This window comes from Musca vetustissima, unplaced genomic scaffold (assembly GCF_032173495.1).
Source record: "Musca vetustissima isolate MV318-11 ecotype Yass unplaced genomic scaffold, APGP_CSIRO_Mvet_v1 utg9970, whole genome shotgun sequence".
NCBI classification, from domain to species: Eukaryota; Metazoa; Arthropoda; class Insecta; order Diptera; family Muscidae; genus Musca; species Musca vetustissima.
The window spans coordinates 1,466-21,182 of record NW_026873321.1 but is presented as its reverse complement, the minus strand read 5'-3'; positions in this window follow the sequence as shown (position 1 = coordinate 21,182).

Below are 19,717 nucleotides of genomic sequence, written 5' to 3'. Positions count from 1 at the left end.
CTTTTCTTACTGTTTATACCCTTCACCAAACTGTGGTACAGGGTATTATGTCTTTGTGAATATGTTTGTAACAGGCAAAAATAATCGAGATAGAATTACAGGCCGCATTTATGATCCGAATTCGATGATATTTGGCACAGCTCATTTGTTTAGCCCAAGGACGAACCCTATTGAAATTGTGAAAAATCGGTTCAGATTTAGATATAGCTCCCATCTATATTTTCGTACGATTTAAGGTAAATGGTGTATTAAAGTCCCTATATCACGAATTCCATGTCACGCACTGTTACAGCGTGCGAAATATAATCGTTTGTTTAGTTAAGAAAAATTTGTTTCTGAAATTTCTTTCGCAATTTTTATTAAATAGTTTTACGCCTTTTACAATATCTGCTAATTTTTTTATGAATATATTTGTAAATGTCGGAGATATTAAGAAAAAATTAGCGTACGCACGCGCTACAAAATTTTCCCTTTAAAAATTGGATATCAGTTTCGATATTAAATTTCTGCGAATTGGCTGGAGATAAAATTGCGAATTTTTTTTACAGCTATAATGGGTTATTCAAGATTATATTGACATTCAATTTTTTTGAGAAAAAAATTCTAAGATAAACTTTTTTAACTTTGAACACCGTCACGCACATGTTACACTCGTAACGCACTGTTACACACATATGTACTAAAAAATTAAATTCAAAACATAATGTTTTAAAAATGCTAGTTCTTATACCCCACACAACTATGTTGTCAGGATATTATAGCTTTGTGTGGCCCCAAGACCTTTGGTAAATCATTATGCAGTTATGGACGACATTTTTGCCTGTAAATTCGGTTCTAAAGCAACTTATTGAGGAAGAATGTAACATGTGCGTGACGGATACAAATTTGTTCGATGGAGATAGAAGACAAACTTTGTTTTATTTGAATTTGTCATCTCAAGATCCACACATAACAGCATTATCAAAAAAAAATTTATCATATTAGGTTCTGTATAGAAACATATGCTAATTTTGTCACGCACGCGTTACATATTTTCTTACACTATTTAACTGCACTTACCACGGGATTCTCTTGGTATATGTATAGGTTTATATATATGTAATTCTTAGTAAGATATTACTTTATTTGAATTTAATATTTATTATTGATATTGTTTTAGCTAACAGCGTCCACACTTACGACAAATTACACTCTAAAACTAATAAAAATATGCCCAAGTTACTCTCCACGCGAAAATGGTACAACGAAAAGAAAAACAACGGTTATTTTTCAAAATTCAACTAAAAATATATTGTCCGGATTGCAAAGAATATTTCCTATATAATTTCATATCTCTCTTAACGAATCGATTTTTCACCTGTGTGGTTGACCTTTTTGTGGAATTCGTGATATATCTTTCGATTTCCACAAAATTTGGCACAGCGTAATGAATAAGGTCTAGAATAACATGTGCAAAGTTTCGTGAAAATCGGTTCAGAATTTTAAATAGCTCCCATATATATTTTAGTCCGACTTTATGTAATTGGTGCACCAAACTCCCAATATATTTTTCGATTTGCACGGATGTTGGTATAGGGTACTGAATTAAGTCTAGAATGATTTTGGTAGACTATATATGGACGTATATCCAAATATAATTTCAACGAAACTTGTCACAGGTTAGGTTAGACTAATTTATGCACGTCTTATTCCTAATGGACATATTTTGGATCCTTGGACGAAACTTTATGGGTGCTATATCTAAATATGGACGAATTCCAACAAAACTTGATATAAGTTTGGCTAACGAATGATATATAGGGACTTAGGTGCACCATTTACATAAAATCGGTCAAACATATATATGGGAGCTATCTAATCCTGAACCGATTTTCAAGAAATTGTACACACATCATTCTAGACTCTATTCAGTACGCTATGCCAAATTTCGTGCAAATCGGAATATATATGGGGACTTTGGTGCCTCATTTACCTTAAATCGGTCGAAAATATATATAGGAGCTATATTTAAATCTGAACCGATTTTCAAGAAATTTTACACACATTATTCTACACTCAATTGAGTACGCTATGCCAAATTTCGTTGAAATCTAAAGATATATAGGGACTTTGGTGAACCATTTCATTAAATCGGTCGAAGATATATCGACGCCTCCGAACCATAGAAAGCCATGCTAAGTCTGAAAAGTGAGTTTTTCAGTAGAAGCTTTCAAAGTATGGAAGTTTCTTTAATCGTACGTGCCATGCAAAGTACATTTTTGTTTATAACTTTGGTTTGGATTGGCCGATACTTACCAAAATTTCAGTGAATGTAAATTAGGGACAGTAGTATCTAAAAACGTAAACTTTAAAACATGCTAAGTCGACTTAGCTTACTATGATTCGGAGTCGTCGATATATTGGAGCTAAATCTAAATCTGAACCGATTTTCAAGAAATTTTACACACATCATTCTACACTCAATTCAGTACGCTATATGGGAGCTATATCTAAATCTGAACCGATTTTTCCCAAATTTAATAGGGGTTGTCCTTGGACCAAACAGACGAGCTGTGCCAAATTTCATACAATTCGGATCATAAATGCGACCTGTACTTTGTTTACAATTTAACATGGACAGGCGGACGGACAGACGGACATGCATAAATCGACTCAGAAAGTGATTCTATGCAGATTCTCAAAAGCAACCATGTGTCTATCTCGTTTCCATTTGCCTGTTACAAACATATGCACAAAGACATAATACCCTGTAACACAGTGTGGTGAAGGGTAAAAATATGGCACACATTTTTACTTGTAGTGTTGTATAACTGCTCCTGTGAAGAGATTTATCTATATGGGTCCATATATTATCATAGCCCTCATATGTAGTTGTTTTTTTGTTCAACGGAAGTGGCTGATATAATTTATACTTTGTCGTAGCGCCCATTTTCGGTATTTTGATTGTCCAAATGTAATTTCGGTTGGTTTATTCTTTCCTATTAGTACGAGGGTGGTCAAGTAACTCTAATAAAAATGAAATACAAGATAAAGCCCGGTATATAGCGTCAATAGGACGCTAAATGAACACAAATTAATTTGTACGCATGTATCTACCAAAAAGAAACCAAGTAAAATACCTTTATATTTGAAAAATGTTATTTTTCATTCACATGTGTCAAAATACTAACATTAAATATATACCAAAAATGATTAATTTGGGTCCATTTATTACGGTAGACCCCATATAACTGTACACCCTTAAGTACTTTGGGGATTTTATGAGCGTTTGTTTAACCAAATTACTTATAACTTAGTAATTTTAAATTTCAATGGCTACCAAAAACTATCATTAGATAATTTGTGGGTTTTAAACGAATGGGCTATATTTCTTAAATACTGCAAAGAAATTAAATATTTAATTTTTTGTTATGTTTTGTAGGCCATTTTGGATTAATTTTACTTCAATTTCAAAATCTGATTTAACACTTGTAACCTATGACCCTGGATCTACAAAACGCCATCATCGATCCGCCCTATTGAAATTTTACTTTTTTCTTGCAGAATCGTAATCAGCGTCCCGAAATACTTATAAAATCCGAAAAATGGGACCTCTGGCTCATAGAGGGTTAAGATGAATATTCAATATTTGTTGGTTTATTTTATTACTAGCATATGCCCGGAACTTTGTTAGCGAATGTAGGAAAGATTTAATAATGTATTAACATATTATTTTATTTTTAGATAAAACTGCATATGTCTGAAAAAACAATCCACACATTAATAATTTCAGTACCATTTAGTACCAAATTTCATGATTTGAGCTCTAAAGGTTCACCCAAATCCAAATTTTAACAAATTTTCATTTAGCACACATTATTTCCATAAGTACCCTCCTCAACCAATGATTCCAAATTCAAATACAATTGAAATTGTATCGAATTTAGTAGTAGAATTTCCAAAACTTCCTACTTAACCCAAACCTACACCCCGACAGTGATTTTAAATCCAAGTTTCAGGATTCCAACTCCATAGGTTCACCCACAATTCAAATTGTACCAAATTTATTACACAGTAGTATGAATTTCCAAAAACTTCTTACTTATTCCAAACCTACACCACCACAGTGATCCAAAATAAAAGTTTCAGGATTCCAATTCTATCGGTCCATTTACAATTCAAATTATACCAAATTTTGTACACAGCAGTGCCAAAATTCAACCATCCACTATTGGTTCACCCATAATTCAAATTCTACCAAATTTAGTACATAGTTGTACCAATTTCCAAAACTTCCTACATACCCCAATCCTACACCCCACAGTGATCCTAAATCGAAGTTCAAGATTCCAACTTTATCGATTGACCCACAATCCAAATTGTACCAAATTTCCAAAATTTCCTACTTAACCCAAACCAACACCGCACAGTGATCCTATATCTAAGTATGAGGATTCAAACTCTACCGGTTCATCCACAATTCAAATTGTACCAAATTTGGTACACATTAGTTCAAATTTCCAAAACTTCATACTTACCTTAATCATACATTCCTACAGTGATCCTGAAACATGGCTTCCAACTCTATCGGTTTCAGGATTACAACTCTATCGGTTCACTCACAATTCAAATTGTACCAAATTTAGTACACATTAGTACAAATTTCTAAAACTTCCTACATATCTCAATATTAAACCTCAACAGTGATCCTGGCTCCAAAATTCATGATTCTAGCTCTATTGGTTCACCTAAAATTCAAATTGTACCAAATTTAGTACCATTTAGTACCCATAAGTATTTTTTTCGTAAACTGAATCCTGACCCTAATCCTACAACCATACAATGATCCTAACTCCAAACTTCATTGTCCCAGCTCTATCGGTTCACCCAAATCCAAATTGTACCAATTATAGTACGATTTAGTACTTTTTGTACACATAAGTAAAAATTTCCAAAACTACGTACATATCCCAATCCTACATATCCCAATCCTAATGTTAATTTCAATTTTCAGGATTCCAGCTCGATTTGTACCTCCAAATCCAATTTGTACCAAATATAGTACCATATAGTACTTTTCGTACACATGAGAACACGTTTTTCAAACTCTCCTCATATCGACCCTACTTCTTAACGTTATTTTACATTCCAAATTTCAAGTTTTTAGCTCACTCCATTCACATGCTACGAAATTGTACCAAATTTAGTACATTTTCGTACTTTTCGGATAGTTATACTTCGAGTTTACAAAAACCCTTTAGTACATCTATCCTACACTCAATCAACGACCACCAACCCAAATTTCAGAGTTCTAGCTCCACCGGTTCGCCAAATACAAATGGTATCACATTTAGTACTTTTTAGTACTTTTCGTACCGTTCTAGTACGAATATCCAAAAACCCAGCCTTATCTGTCCCATTTGGATCTAAAGTGACCCTCACCCAAAATTTTTAAAATTCTAGCTTCAGCCTTTTCGTCTGGGCGTTGATGAATCGTTAAATCAGTAATCGTTCCTCTTTTATTAGTATAGATTAGTAATTTTTAGTAATTTTCGTACCGTTCTAGTACGAATTTCCAAAAACCCAGCCTTATCTGTCACATTTGGGCCAAGAGTGACCCTCACCCAAAATTTCAAGATTCTAGCTTCAGCCGTTTCGTCTGGGCGTTGATGAATCGTTAAATCAGTCAGTCAGTCAATCACTTTACTCTTTTATTAGTATAGATTATGAAAAGTAGTTCATTGCAGAACCGTTACTATTATTTGCCCATTATAAATTTGAGAAAAATATTTCTGTATTTTTGCCGTTCATATAAATAAAATACCCACCAATTCGTAGCATTGATGATTAACATACTTACCCTTTAAATAAGTACCGGAAACAATTCCACGTCATTGTGCTTTCCCACAAAAACATCTTTAAAAGTTAAACAATTAAATATTTAAATTTTGAAGATTATTTTATTTTTATTATTCATTTAGTTCTGTAATGCCTATGGTTGGTTTTTAATTAAATGTCTAATTTTTTCACTATAATATCGTAATAGTAGTAAAAGTAAAACTTAAATTTAGTTCAAATAGTACATTTACAAATACATTAATGGAATGGAAAGGCGTTTGCTTGCTGCCTTTGCCAGGGGATAAATGGTGTATTTTTTTTTTTGTTTGGGGGCAATGTAAAAAACGGACTTGAAACATTCGACAAAAAACGGCTGTTGGGTGTCTTTTTTTGTGATATCCACAACAAGGTAAATTATGTTTCGAGCAATTTGCATAAATCTATATGTGTATTTGTTGTATGTTTTGTTTGCTATCTTATAAATATATGTATATAATATGTAGTGCGTGCAATGTAAATGAGAGGAAAATATGCTGTTTTGTTTTTTTAGTTTTTCATTTTTTCTTTTTTTTTGGGAAACATCATTGAGTTTACAATTAGAGGCATTCAGTCGTTAAATGGTATTCCAATGATCAGAATGCAATGACCGACAAACGGACAGAGACTATTGACTGACTAGTGCAGATTCCTATAAATAAAAACACAGCTAAATTGTGGAGAAGAAATCAATAATTTTATGAATGTTGATGTAGGTTTTTGTTGTTTGTTTGTAGATTGGTTGTTTTTTGCTAATTTTAGCTATTTTTATTTTATATATAATTTTAAAATATATATTTTTTGTATACATTCTTGTGTATTTGTATATCGTGTCATCGTCATGTACGTCATTATAATTTAAGTTAATATTTATCTGTTTTTTAAGTTTATTTTTTTATTTATTTACAATTTGTTTTGCTTTGTTGTATACTTAATTGTTTATTGAAGATTTTTTTTTTTTTTGGTTTAGTTTTTGTTTGTAAAATATTTAAAATAAATGCCACAAATATGTGCAGTTTAATACTTTCATCTGTCTTTATTTAATTTTTTTCTTGGGGTTTATTTGTATTTATATTTATTTATAATTTTAAGAGAGAGAGAGAGTGTGTGTGTATGTATATCACCAGTGCATTTAAATGTAAGAAAAGTAAATCATATTTACACTTCATTAAAGGAGAAACGACTGTTTGACGAAAAGGCAAATAAATCACTCCGATCATCAAATGGTCGAAACAATGAGGGCCAAAAATATTTTTAATAATTTATTATTTGTTTGTTGACTTTCTAAATTGATGTAAATGTTGCTAATATCGAAGTAAATTTGCTAAATTTATTAGATTAAATAAACAAACTACAGGCTATGATGCAAAAAAAGAAAACATTGTATTATTTGTGTGTTGATTGAATTAGAAAATATTTAGGCTAGCATGTGAAGGACATATAAATATTTATCTGACTGTATTATAAAAAATGTATTTACTTACAGAGCAAAGAGATTCTTAATAGAAAAATATTTAGTGGTTTGATGCCAATATAAAGCTATGACTTGTAATTAACTCCGAAAATATATGGAAAAATTTGACTGTAGAAATGTCTAATATGTGAGGACAATAGATATTGATGTACCTTTCTAAAAAATGAGGCGATAGAAAAATGTAACCATTCATTAAGAACAACTTTGAGAAAAATGTATTTATTTACTTGGGGGAAAAAGAAATCCATTATTTTTTCGATAGATGAATGTTCTGATAGATTTCTTGTATATTATCGATCAAACAATTCCATATTTATGCTCGTTGAAAGTGTAAAATTTTGCAGCAAAAAGAAAATTATGTTGTTGTTTTTGTTTGGTGCATTCAGTTGTGAGTTACAGGGTGTTAGAAATGGAAATGAACAAAGACAAGATTCGTTACGTTTTAGAGTTTTTCTTTGGCAAAGGCGAAAATGCAAGCCAAGCGGCTAAAATTGTGAATGGTGTTTATGGTTCCGATACTGTAACAGCCAATTATGTGCAATTTTGGTTTCGTAGATTCCTTTCAGGAATTTTTGATGTTAAAGATGCACCTCGCAGAGGTAGGTCGTATAGTTCATATAAAATAATGCATTTCTTTTTCCCCAAACTAATATCAATTACCAAAGATAACCTGTGCCATACCCATATGGCCCATACATCGTGGGAAATCAAACTAAGTTTCGTTTGGCATTCGAGGTGGCATTGAGCAATGATGGCTACTCTGTGGTCATCATGGATCATCGATTGAGTGGTTGACCCAATTTATTTATGTTTGGTTGTTGTAGAGCTTGGTGTCTGGGGTTTTAGTTTCATACATATGAGACGTTTTTTTAAGTGGTTTAAGTCCATTTTTTTCGTTAAGACATTTGAAGTTTTGCGTTTGTGTTGTTTCAAAAATATTGTTAAGTGGTATATTAAACATAATAGAATATATAATGTAATATGTTGTGTAAATTTTTCTAGAAAACTAAGACTTGTATCAGAACCTGAAATAGTCTTAAACCATTTTCAAAATAATTGACTCATATAGCTGTCTGTGGCAATACCAGTTTATTGCAGACTATTATTGCTCCTCCGAAAACTGCTTACAACTTATAGGCCGGGAAGATGATTCATTCGCCGTTGGAGGATAAACTTCTGAGGAGTTTGAAGCTATTGCGAGGAACTTATCCTTCTGCTAGCCCATATTTGCCACTTGACGTTTAATTGCTATACGCACAAATTGCTGCATCGTCATTGTCCTTATTACAAGTTAGGAAGTCGCAACAACTGAGTTTTTGGCATGGGGTCGTGTCTTTGTCAAAATTACTTTGAGGGCTTTTTAACCCTACAAATTATCATTTAGATCCAAACATACTATGATCACAATACCTACATAGCCTCGGTAATCTTTTATTTAAAAAATATATATTAAATTCTGATGAATAAATTTACAGAAATATCACACTATTTTTATTATTTATTTTATTTGAAATATATACATATGGAAAATCCAACAATATTGTAATCACTTAAAACCAAAATACATCATTGTTTTAATTTCAAGTAGAAAAACACATTTTCCCAGATTTGCTATTTTTTCTGTGAAATTAAATTATTCGGAAGTTTTTCTTTTCAATCCAACCATTGTACGACCATTTTAGGCTGGGAATTATTTCCATTTTCGTCATACTCTCCCTGGTTTACGTCACCATTTTTCTTCTATTCACAAAATCTTAAATGCCTACTTTAAAAACTAGAAAAGAAATACAAAAAAACGTTGATTACTTAATAATACTTTTTAGTTCATCTATTCATCATGGTCATCATGTTGTTGTTGTTGTTTCGTTTTGTTTGTGGGTTTTGCTTCGCAAGCATTTAATATTCAATAACTCTGCAGTATTTGGGAGACCATTTTTCGAGTTTGTCTATTTTTTTCCTATATATGTATATCTATGAATCTGCATATATGTATAGTTAGTTGCAAAAGAATGCAATTTGGTACATACATACGAACGTACATATGTTTATGCATGTATAAAATATTTCCATTGTATATGTGTATAATCGCATTATAGTTTATGAAATGAACAAAGCTGCAATCCTTTCAGTTTTCTTTTTTGCTACAGATCGACAGACAGACAGATGTACTCCTTCGTAACTGTTGATGCTACATATCTTGGGGGATTTATGCAACTATCTGTTTGTTTATTTACTTGTGGGAGGAGTAGTTTTTCTTAGATTTTTTTTCATTTATTTCTATTTTATCTTTTTTATTTTGGTAATTTAGTAAAAATATCCATCTGCATTTAGATAAATGAATAAATATGACATTGAGTGCAGTTGATGTTTTTGTTTTTTTTTTTGTTGCTTTTACTTTAGTTATGGACTTATCTTAATTTCTATTTATGCTTCTTTGGTTTGAGATTTGTTTTTTGTTGTTGTTATGTTTGTTACAATTGATTTTTGTTTAATCTACTAGACTAAATACTTAAAACTATTCGAATGTATTGCAAATCTAAAAATTTAATATTTACTTCTCAAAATTAGTTTGTAATCTTTATACATATGTATACAAACTGGTCCATGTGACTTGTTAAATATTTTGAAAAATAATATAATTAAAAAAACGTAGAATACACGCTCTTTAAGAGTAAAAGCAATATTTAAAATAATATGTAGTATAATTTGTTATGAGAATACTTTTTATGAAACCCTTAGAAACACCAAAGTTTGAAATTTGATCAACATGAAAATATTAGATATCATGTTTTATACCCTACACAACTATGTTGTCAGGGTATTATAGCTTTGTGCAGCCCCAAAAGTTTGTAACGCCGCGAAATATTGGTCCTAGACCCACCTTTAAGTATACCGATCGTCATATCTCGACTAGCTGAGTCGATCTAACTTTTGTGTGAAAAATGACAAAATTTGTATTCTTTAGCGTATATATTTACCACTGAAGGACATAGACCCGATAAGTTGACAGTATATCCAAGAGGAGTTGTAGACCTTTAAATTTATACCAATTATATAGACGTAGGTACTCGGATGCGGGAGTAACACTTAAATATTTACAGGTGCATACGTATTCATATATTATTTAGTAACCTATTACCACACTGGAGAGCGGAAATATAGCTCTGATCGCTTTGAAATGTTCCATGAGGTTCCAATTATGGTCAAGGACAACGCCTAAAATGTTAGGTGATGATCAAATAAGAATTTTTCGGATGAAGTAAACTTAATTATTTGTACTTTTCGTGTCGAAAGCCGAACATCACATCACAACCCACGGTGAAGGAAATCTGGACAAATAATTAGAGGGGCTGTAATGATTATTAGTAACATTTGCTGACCTCTACCCAGTCAAAAGTGTGCAAATATCGCGAAATATTACCCAATCTCAGATAAATATAAATATCACTGATTACAAATAAATATAGAATTTGCGAAAATATATTCTTTTGTAGCTAATAGTGAATGTTGATGTAAAGTAATTTTGTCGTTGACGAAATACTCCTATGATGCAGTCTTATTGAAGATTTTGACACATTATTGCAAAGTGCTTAATTAGCATGTATAATTTTAATAAGTTTAATTTTAAACTGTAAATTTCAAAAAAAAAAAAAATTATAAAATCTTCTTTTTCGACCCTATGCAGGAAAATTTAAGTTTCATACAATTTGTGGAAAAAAAAACTGGAAAATATCTGTGAAAAATTGATAACATTTTTTGCATTTTTTGTTCTAAAAATTAACGGCTATATATTCCGATTTTACTTGTTCAGTATACCCATTTTACTTGTTCAATACTAAAATATTATGCATAATATTAATAATATTATTTTTGTTCTTTAAACCACCTTTCTATAACGACATCTAGTGAATGAAATTGGTACACACTCGGAATAAGATCGGTTTTAACCCAAAAAAGAGTTTTCATGTTTTTAAGATTTTTGACTTTTAGACAGTTTTTTTTTAGTTTTGGTGTATTCTGAGACTTATAGTAAAACATTATGACGAACATTATTGTAGAATATTCTGACCAGCTATAACACCGTTTTAAATGAGTTTTCAAACATTTCTGGGAAAGGGGGACGAAAAGGCCCCTTCAGAGAGTCGACTGTGGGTTAACTCATTAGAAAAATATTCTTCACATTTACATCAGTAATATTGCCTTAAATGCAAGGATTTCGAGAAATCTTAATCGGAATATATTCAAATGTCCTGGAAATGGGAAATATTGCCACGCCTTTTTAGGTTACCTCTCGACGGCTAGCGGCTAGGATATTGTAAGGCGGAAAATATCGCGGTTGTTCCGCGTCGATTGCAGGAATTTATAATGCTTGGAGAATATGCGGTTTCAACAAGATGGTGACACATGCCACACAACTTGATCGAATATGGATTTATTGAGAGATCCATTTTCTGGCCACGTAATTTCTCTCTTGCGGTTTCAAATCGACATTGACATTTTTAAGAATGCGCGAAAGACTGTTTTTATGTAGTTATAGCTGAGATACCGCCCAAATTGTGTCAAAAATGGATCTAAAATTACATCAAAAGATTCAGTGTTTGCAACATTTCGCGTGACGGTCATATAAATAAATTTAGTGTATCACACATAATGTCAACTTTAAAACTGTATAATAAAAAAATATATATAAAGAAACTGTTTACTATCAAACAATATTTTCGTGTAGTTAGTTAATCTAGACCAAACCTAAATCGTTTAGACCTTGATTTATAGAACGAACTTCCTCTTGAAGTGAACAATGTAAACGACAGTCCACGATTCTTCAAAGAAGTCACAGTGCCATATTGCCTGCTGCCGAAAGCCATCTGCGCTAGTGGATATTTGTCACTACCTGCCCGGTAGTGTTGATAGAAAATAGAAAATACCAAAATCTCTTTAGCAAAATATCAACACCGGCAAGCCTTGCCAACCCGTTATTACATGAGATCTTTCAATTTAAGTTTTCTGTCTCGGCGACTCCAAGCTATTTAACTTTATTTTATATTGCTATCTCATTTGGAAGATTGGCTTGTAATTAATAAAAAAATGTGTCATTCATATTGGAAATATCATTTAAATACATCTGAACAGATTATACCCATGTTTGTTTTATAGTCTACCACACAAAGTTTGGTTGTCTGGGCGCAGCCTTCCCATAGAACATTTCAATACATAGAAATCTGATTTTAATTAGTTTATGTCTCTCAATGGACTTTACACTCAAACTATTGTAAATATTCTGTACATAATAAACACAATTTGACCACTTCATTATTAAATACAAAAATCGGATTGTGACAACTCCACGGTTATTGAAATATTATATAATAACACAAACGTTTTTTTTTGGGTTTACCCGCTATTCAAATGACATCCGTTAAAAAGTTGATAATTCTTAAAATTAATTTGTCAATATCAATAAAACGTATGCACATACATACGTACATACACGTACACACGCTTACGGATATTGTGTAGGAAAATCAGTCATGCGTTAATAAGTTGTGCGATAAAAATATAAACACGTCGGATAATTATCATGATTTATAATACATAAAAGAGATTTCACATTAATTCGCTGGTCCATGTCGCACATTAGCACACACACGCACACAAATCTGTACGTTCACGCACGAACTTAAACACGCACACACACAATTAAATACATATTTGAATTTAAGGATAAAGGTATCAATTTCGCTAATCATTTGTAATTAACATATGTCCTTTGATATTTGCATAGAATTGCAATTTGGCAAATGTTAACAGACCATTGAATCGTTGACATCCTTCCGTTACTTCCGTTTGATTGCCCGTTAAGGCAGTTCGAACAGCCTTCCCAGCCACCCACCAGTAGCTGGCTGGCTGTCTGTCTGTCTGGCGTAAAATGAAATATTTATTTTTTCACAATCTCTTGTAATTGATTATTTGTTGGGATTTACACACACACACACATACACACCCACACATATGTTTACTAGAATTTATTTACAATATTTTAAATAAATAATAGCGACTATATAAATGCTGTGTGGCATGAGACAATGAGTGGTCTCATTTCGGGTCACTTCTCATATTTGCAGAAATGTATATGTATGTGTGTGCGTGCATGAAGTGGCAGTTGCAACTAAAACATGCAACCTCGCCGCCTAAATAATTATCTAAATAATCCCACACGAATTAGCAATGTAAATTTTTATGTTAAATACGACCGATTACAATTGTTTTAACATATCAATTAGTTATTTGTAATGGTGCACCGAGCGGTATAATCTATAATTCTCGAAATGCTAATTTAGCAAAAATATTTAAATTTAAATTCAATTTTTATATTTTGTGGTTAATCTAGGAATTTGCAAGTGTGGGAGATAGTGGATTTATGCAAATGATTCAGACGATGGAAAATTGGGAATGGAAATGCTGCAGTTACTTCTAGACAATATCGCCAAAAACCGGACAAGGGAGTCCGACAGAATCTAGAATCTGTTTTATACAACGTATTTCTATACCCTCTACCATATTATGGACGGTAAATTAAGTTCCTTCTTCCGTTTGCCATAAAATCATAAAGTATTTTTATTCCTGTTAGCGTAAAATTATATGTCGATATAGACATGTCTGTATAGACTTTAGACGTATTAATAGATGGGGTATACTGGTCGACATTTAGGATTTTGAGGTATTTTTTAAACTGGGCTTTGGGTTCTTATTGGGTACCAAATGTGCCTACTCCATTTCCCTTATATTGTACTCACTCTAACTTCGAATGGAATCAAAACAAAGCTAAACGAGTCTACAGTTTAGTATTACTGGTGCCCAATGGTTTCCAAGATATCGTTGGAAAACCTTGTTACCGTAGGTCCACTTTTTTGTTGTCGGAAGTTTAAGCCACACCATTTCAAATAACTATCGGTAAACCTATGTGGTGGGTATACAATATTCTCCCTAAAAAGTTCTCAGTGCATTTTTGGAATTTTTAAGTTTTAATTCGCATTCTCCTCTTAAATCGGCTATAATTTTCCATTCCGAGTTCTTGAAGGGTAGTATTTGCAGATTATTTTCAATATTAGGCTATATTATGTGTAAGGACCCATTCCATTTCCAGTATTTTGTTATAAAAGTTGCTGCCGCATTTTCCCATCCAAGTGACTGTAATTTGGCACTGCATGGTCGTGGAGAGTAAAACAAGTAAAAACGACATTAAGTTCGGCCGAACCGATTTTTTATACCCTCCACCATAGGGTGAACGCTTCAAATATCTGTAATCATCATGGTAAATTTTGATTTGACACCTAATGAGCGCCAATTCGGTTAATACCTAAAATTCGTTGAGGAAAGCATAATTATCTAGATGGTATCCTGGTTTCAAATCTAGTAAGAATTCAATATGCCAAAATGACAGCCAATTCGGTTAGAAAAACGTGTCCAAACTTTCCAAAGTACAGGAATTTAGGAGGATAATTATGATAACATGATAATTATGAGTGAGGAGATGTGTTACCATCTCATGTGGTAAATTACATCCAATTCGCTTGAAAAACGTACCTAAAATCTCCGTAATAATTTGGGAGGTAACTTCATATGCGGGCTATTCTAAAAAGTGGACCAATATTTATAATTTTTAGTAAGAAGATGTGTGAATTCGGGTAACAAACGTATCCAAACTCCTCAAAATACGTAATAATGGTGGGTACCGCTATATGGGGGCTACCCTATAATGTGGACCAATATTGATTATTTTCAGCTGGAAGATTTGCTATAAACCAATTCGGTTGAACATTGTACCAAAAGTCCCCAAAATACCAAATATTTAGGTACCGTTATGTGGGGGCTATACCAAAACTTTGACCAATATATCTCAGTCGGACATGCATAACTAGACATAGAAATTAATTCCAATCAAGAATATATATACATTATGGGGTTTCCAGTGAATATTTCGAGGCGTTGCAAACGGAATGACAAATTTAATGTACACTCCACCCTATGGTGGACCTTTAATAGACAAGTTCAATATAATGCTGTGTCACATTTTCATGTCTATGTTTTTTGTTTTCAGTTAATAGAAGTTTTATTAAAATTTTATTAAAAATAGTTTAGCCGAATCGTAATATTGCATTGTAATTATACTCTACACTATTATGTTGTCAGTGTACTATAGCTTTGTGCAGCCCAAGAGTTTGTAAAGCAATCTGACCAAAGAATAAGCATGAATGTTTTGAAGAAGATCGGTCCATATTTAGCGGTTCAAATAAACCCAGACTTTTATGTGAAAAATGACAAATTTTGTATTCTGGTTGACCTTTAAATTGATACCAATTATATTGTTGTATGTACGTGTTTTGTATTACTATTGATATTGTTTTTTATTACTATTACCCCACTTGAAGTCGGAAATCAAAAATCATCAAATATTTAACTTTTTCAGGGATTTTATGGCACTTTTAATCAAAAAATTCAATAAAAATTTGTACTTATTAAATAATTGAAAGATAATAATTAAATAGTTTGTTGGATACAGCGAAACTGTAGCTTGGTTTCAGGTTTGTCTTTACTCTTTGATAGTGGAGATAGAAAAGAATGTTAATATGCTAGCGTCGCTGCAAAGAAGCTTTAGTTCTAAGATTTTCTGTTAATAAACGGTATTTATTGAGAAGGGCAATCAATTATATGGTCGGCCTGTCCGACTATACACATCCGCTCACTGTTTTTTAATTTATTCGAATCATAAACCCAGACTTCGCAGCACTGGTTGTTCGCACGTCTAACAACTTAAAATTATTATGATACATGCTGGAAGAAGTAATGTATTTCATAAAACTGCGGCTGATTTTGGAAAAGTCAGAGAATTATTTATCTGCCCTCCTATAGCTGTCGAAATAATGCATGCGAGTTTAACAATATATTATAAGTAATTTCGAATGACGACGAAATAGGTAAAAGTGTGGTTTTATCTGTATTAACTTTTTTCCCAATATTGATTTACCATATTTACCATTAATTAAATTGTTTTTTTTTGTCAATATTTCAACATAAAAACCAGAATTTTTTATCCAACTCCAATTAACAATGAAATTGTATATCATTGGCAAGTCTATTGTTATCAAACTGTAACAATTGTATGACAATTCTTGCTTCCCCCGAAGGGATGTTGTTGTAATTATAAAAACAAAAAAACATATTTTTGGAATTTTTTAAATTATTCTCTGTCTTGTTTTTTTGGGTTTTCACAACTAATTGAAATATTATTGAATTGTCTGTTTATTATGAGTAAAGTTTTTGCTCCGAACACTCTCTGTCACTTGTGTTTAATTAAATATTACAATTAATAATATTTATTGAAATTATTTTATTTCCAAAAACAAGTAATTTAATTTTGGTTACATATAACCAAAATGCTAAACGACGAAAACTACCTACACACATACATATGTCGGTAATTTACTGTAGATTTTGTTGGCTTTATTGCAACTATTTTAATACTGACCATATAATTATGGGGTTTGTTATAAAACGTTTATAATTAGATTTCTTTTTGCCTGTTAGATTGCAACCCCTTCGTTAACCCCTTCTACCCCAACTACATTTTATTGAGACAAAATAAAATACAAATTGTTTCTATTGTTGTTGGCATACTGTTCTATTGCGGCTTGTTGGCCACCAATTATTGGGCGTAGTTTGAATAAAAACCACATTTATGATTTTGCGTTTATATACATTTTGTTGTTGTTGCTTATTTTTTGCTGCCATTAAAAGCGTAAAATTCTGACCATCTGTTGGCAGTTTTATATGGCAAGGGCAGTTATAGTAAATGTCTACTCATGCCAGGCTAAAAGTTTGTTGTTCTAATTTTATGCTTTGTTAATTTTTAAATAAATCGTCGTATGTGGCGTTTGTTCGCAATGTATTTCGCTTAGCTGGCTTTTGCGTGTTTGTGTGAGTATGTACATATGTGTTAATGACATTTAGCGAATGCAAAAATAAACACGAATTTGTTAAAATTAAATTATTCGATTTTAATTGCATTCGAAGCTGAAAGGAAAATTATTTCATTGTCTGTATTGTTGTACAGAGTGTGGTTGTTGTTGTTGTGGTTTTGGTTCCCACTTGTTGTTATAGTTTAGGCTAATCACCATTTATCACATCATTCGTATATATGCACACATACATACAACGTGGATATATACACTCACACTCATTTATACTGCCACAGCTCATGACTGCAATATTTTCAATTGGCCCCTATTGATATGCAACAATAATGCCAATAATGAAAACCCATAAAGCAGGCAGCCTAATTTATTTGAGATATCAATTGTGTCTGTCTCGATGTCGATGAAGCTCAAAGTTTAATTAAAAATGTGTATAGATGTCCAGGAATATATAGTTAAACTGGTTAATGAAATTGTGATAGCCAAAAATAATCCTATGATAAATGAGATTCAAATTTCATTTTGAGTTTTCTTAAATAAGAAGGATGTGGACAACAATTATACTTCGAATACAGACGTCCTTTAAAATATTATTTTATACATTTATTTTATTTATATAATTTCCAAATAAACCCGGTTTTCACTACCGTTTGCAATTTCCGTAAACACTAATGCAAATCACTATATGCGTGTAGATACTAGTTTAGCAATGTCATTTTGTCAACATTTTTATGCGAACATGGAACAAAATCATAAAATTAAATCGGAAGTTAATAAATTCAGTCTCTGACTAAAAACTCATTCTCATATTATTTGGTAAATGTGTGAGTGTGTGTGCGTGTATGTGGGATAATATACCATAGCATTTGGCCTGGCCTTATTTATTTGTGCAATGCATAATTTTGTTTAATTTATAATCCGACAATTTATAATTCGCAACTGATTTAAAACGGGAAATGCGTTGAAATACATTCGTCAATAGTGGTTTTTGTGGCATTTATATTTGTTTGAATATCAAACAGGATAGTATCAGTTTCTCGATTTTGAGTCACGCACAAGGGATTAGATTGCAGTGGATAGTGAACAACAATTTGACGCGAGCGAAAAAAGCACCACATCAGTGGTAACAAATCCATTATTGTGGCATACACACTTAAACACAAACGATGGTTATCGATAATATTGAATCTTTGTGAAATTAATAACATTGACACAAATATTAACTCAATAACAATAAAAAATGGCATAATTTTAAATTGATTTTCAGATGTGATATCCTGCATTCGTATTGAAGCATTCCGGGAATTCAATTATTTGTTATTTTATAATAATAAAAAAAATCTGATGACTGCTCCAATGCGTGTCCAAAGGATGACCCAAGAAAGCCACACGTAATGGGAGGGAAATGGTCATTCTTAGATACGAAAGCGACAAGTGTAACTGAACGATAGTTCAACGACAAGTATACGGTTTAACGATACACCTCAAAAAGGTCATAACTGTTGACGAAACATGTATAGTTATGACATTGAAAACAAAGCCCAAATATTGCTTATAAATTGACATTTATAAGCAATGACGATGAACTTTGTTATACTGCCGGAACTTCTGATGTGAGAAATAAATGAAAATACCATCAAGTGACCTATACCGACAATTGTACCAATCGATTGTTGTACGCCATATTGCACGCGAAATACAAATTTCAGCAATTTTAAATGGGTATTTTTTTAAATATTAATAACACATGGTAGTGTGCAACATGTGTATAAAATCCTCAATATACTGCAATTTACAGGGCAAATTTATATGTGGGGCATATCCAAGGGTGAACAATATTAATTACATCGTGTAGGATATACCGAACATTTGGAGTTATCATTATATGATGACTATGCCTAATTGAGAACCGATATAGCTCAATTTGGAACCTAACAATTTCGTTTGAATCACAATACCTTACTTCAACCTTAATATAAAATGCGTAGGTATTTTTAAATAATGGCTATGGCCGATATTGTTTATTTATGAACCTGACGTTCTAGTTTTTTAATCTCGTTATCCTGCGAAGGTAGAATTATTACAACATATTGATATTGTTTATTTATGAACCTGACGTTCTAGTTTATTAATGTCGATATCCTGCAAAGGTAGAATTATTACAACATATGTCTAAATCGCTATAGAATTCCATACTTTGTAGGGTATAAACTTACAATTTCGAGTACAGAATATCCCCCTATAAATTTGGGGCTACCGGAAAAAGTGCACCTATATTTTTTAGTGGAGAATAATAGTTAGTGGAGAAATATGGTACCCTATTTCATCGAATTCGGTTGAAAAGAACGGTCAAGAAATTGGAGGGTCCTTATATGGGGGCTATGCCTAAACGTGGACCGATATAACGATCTATCTCAAT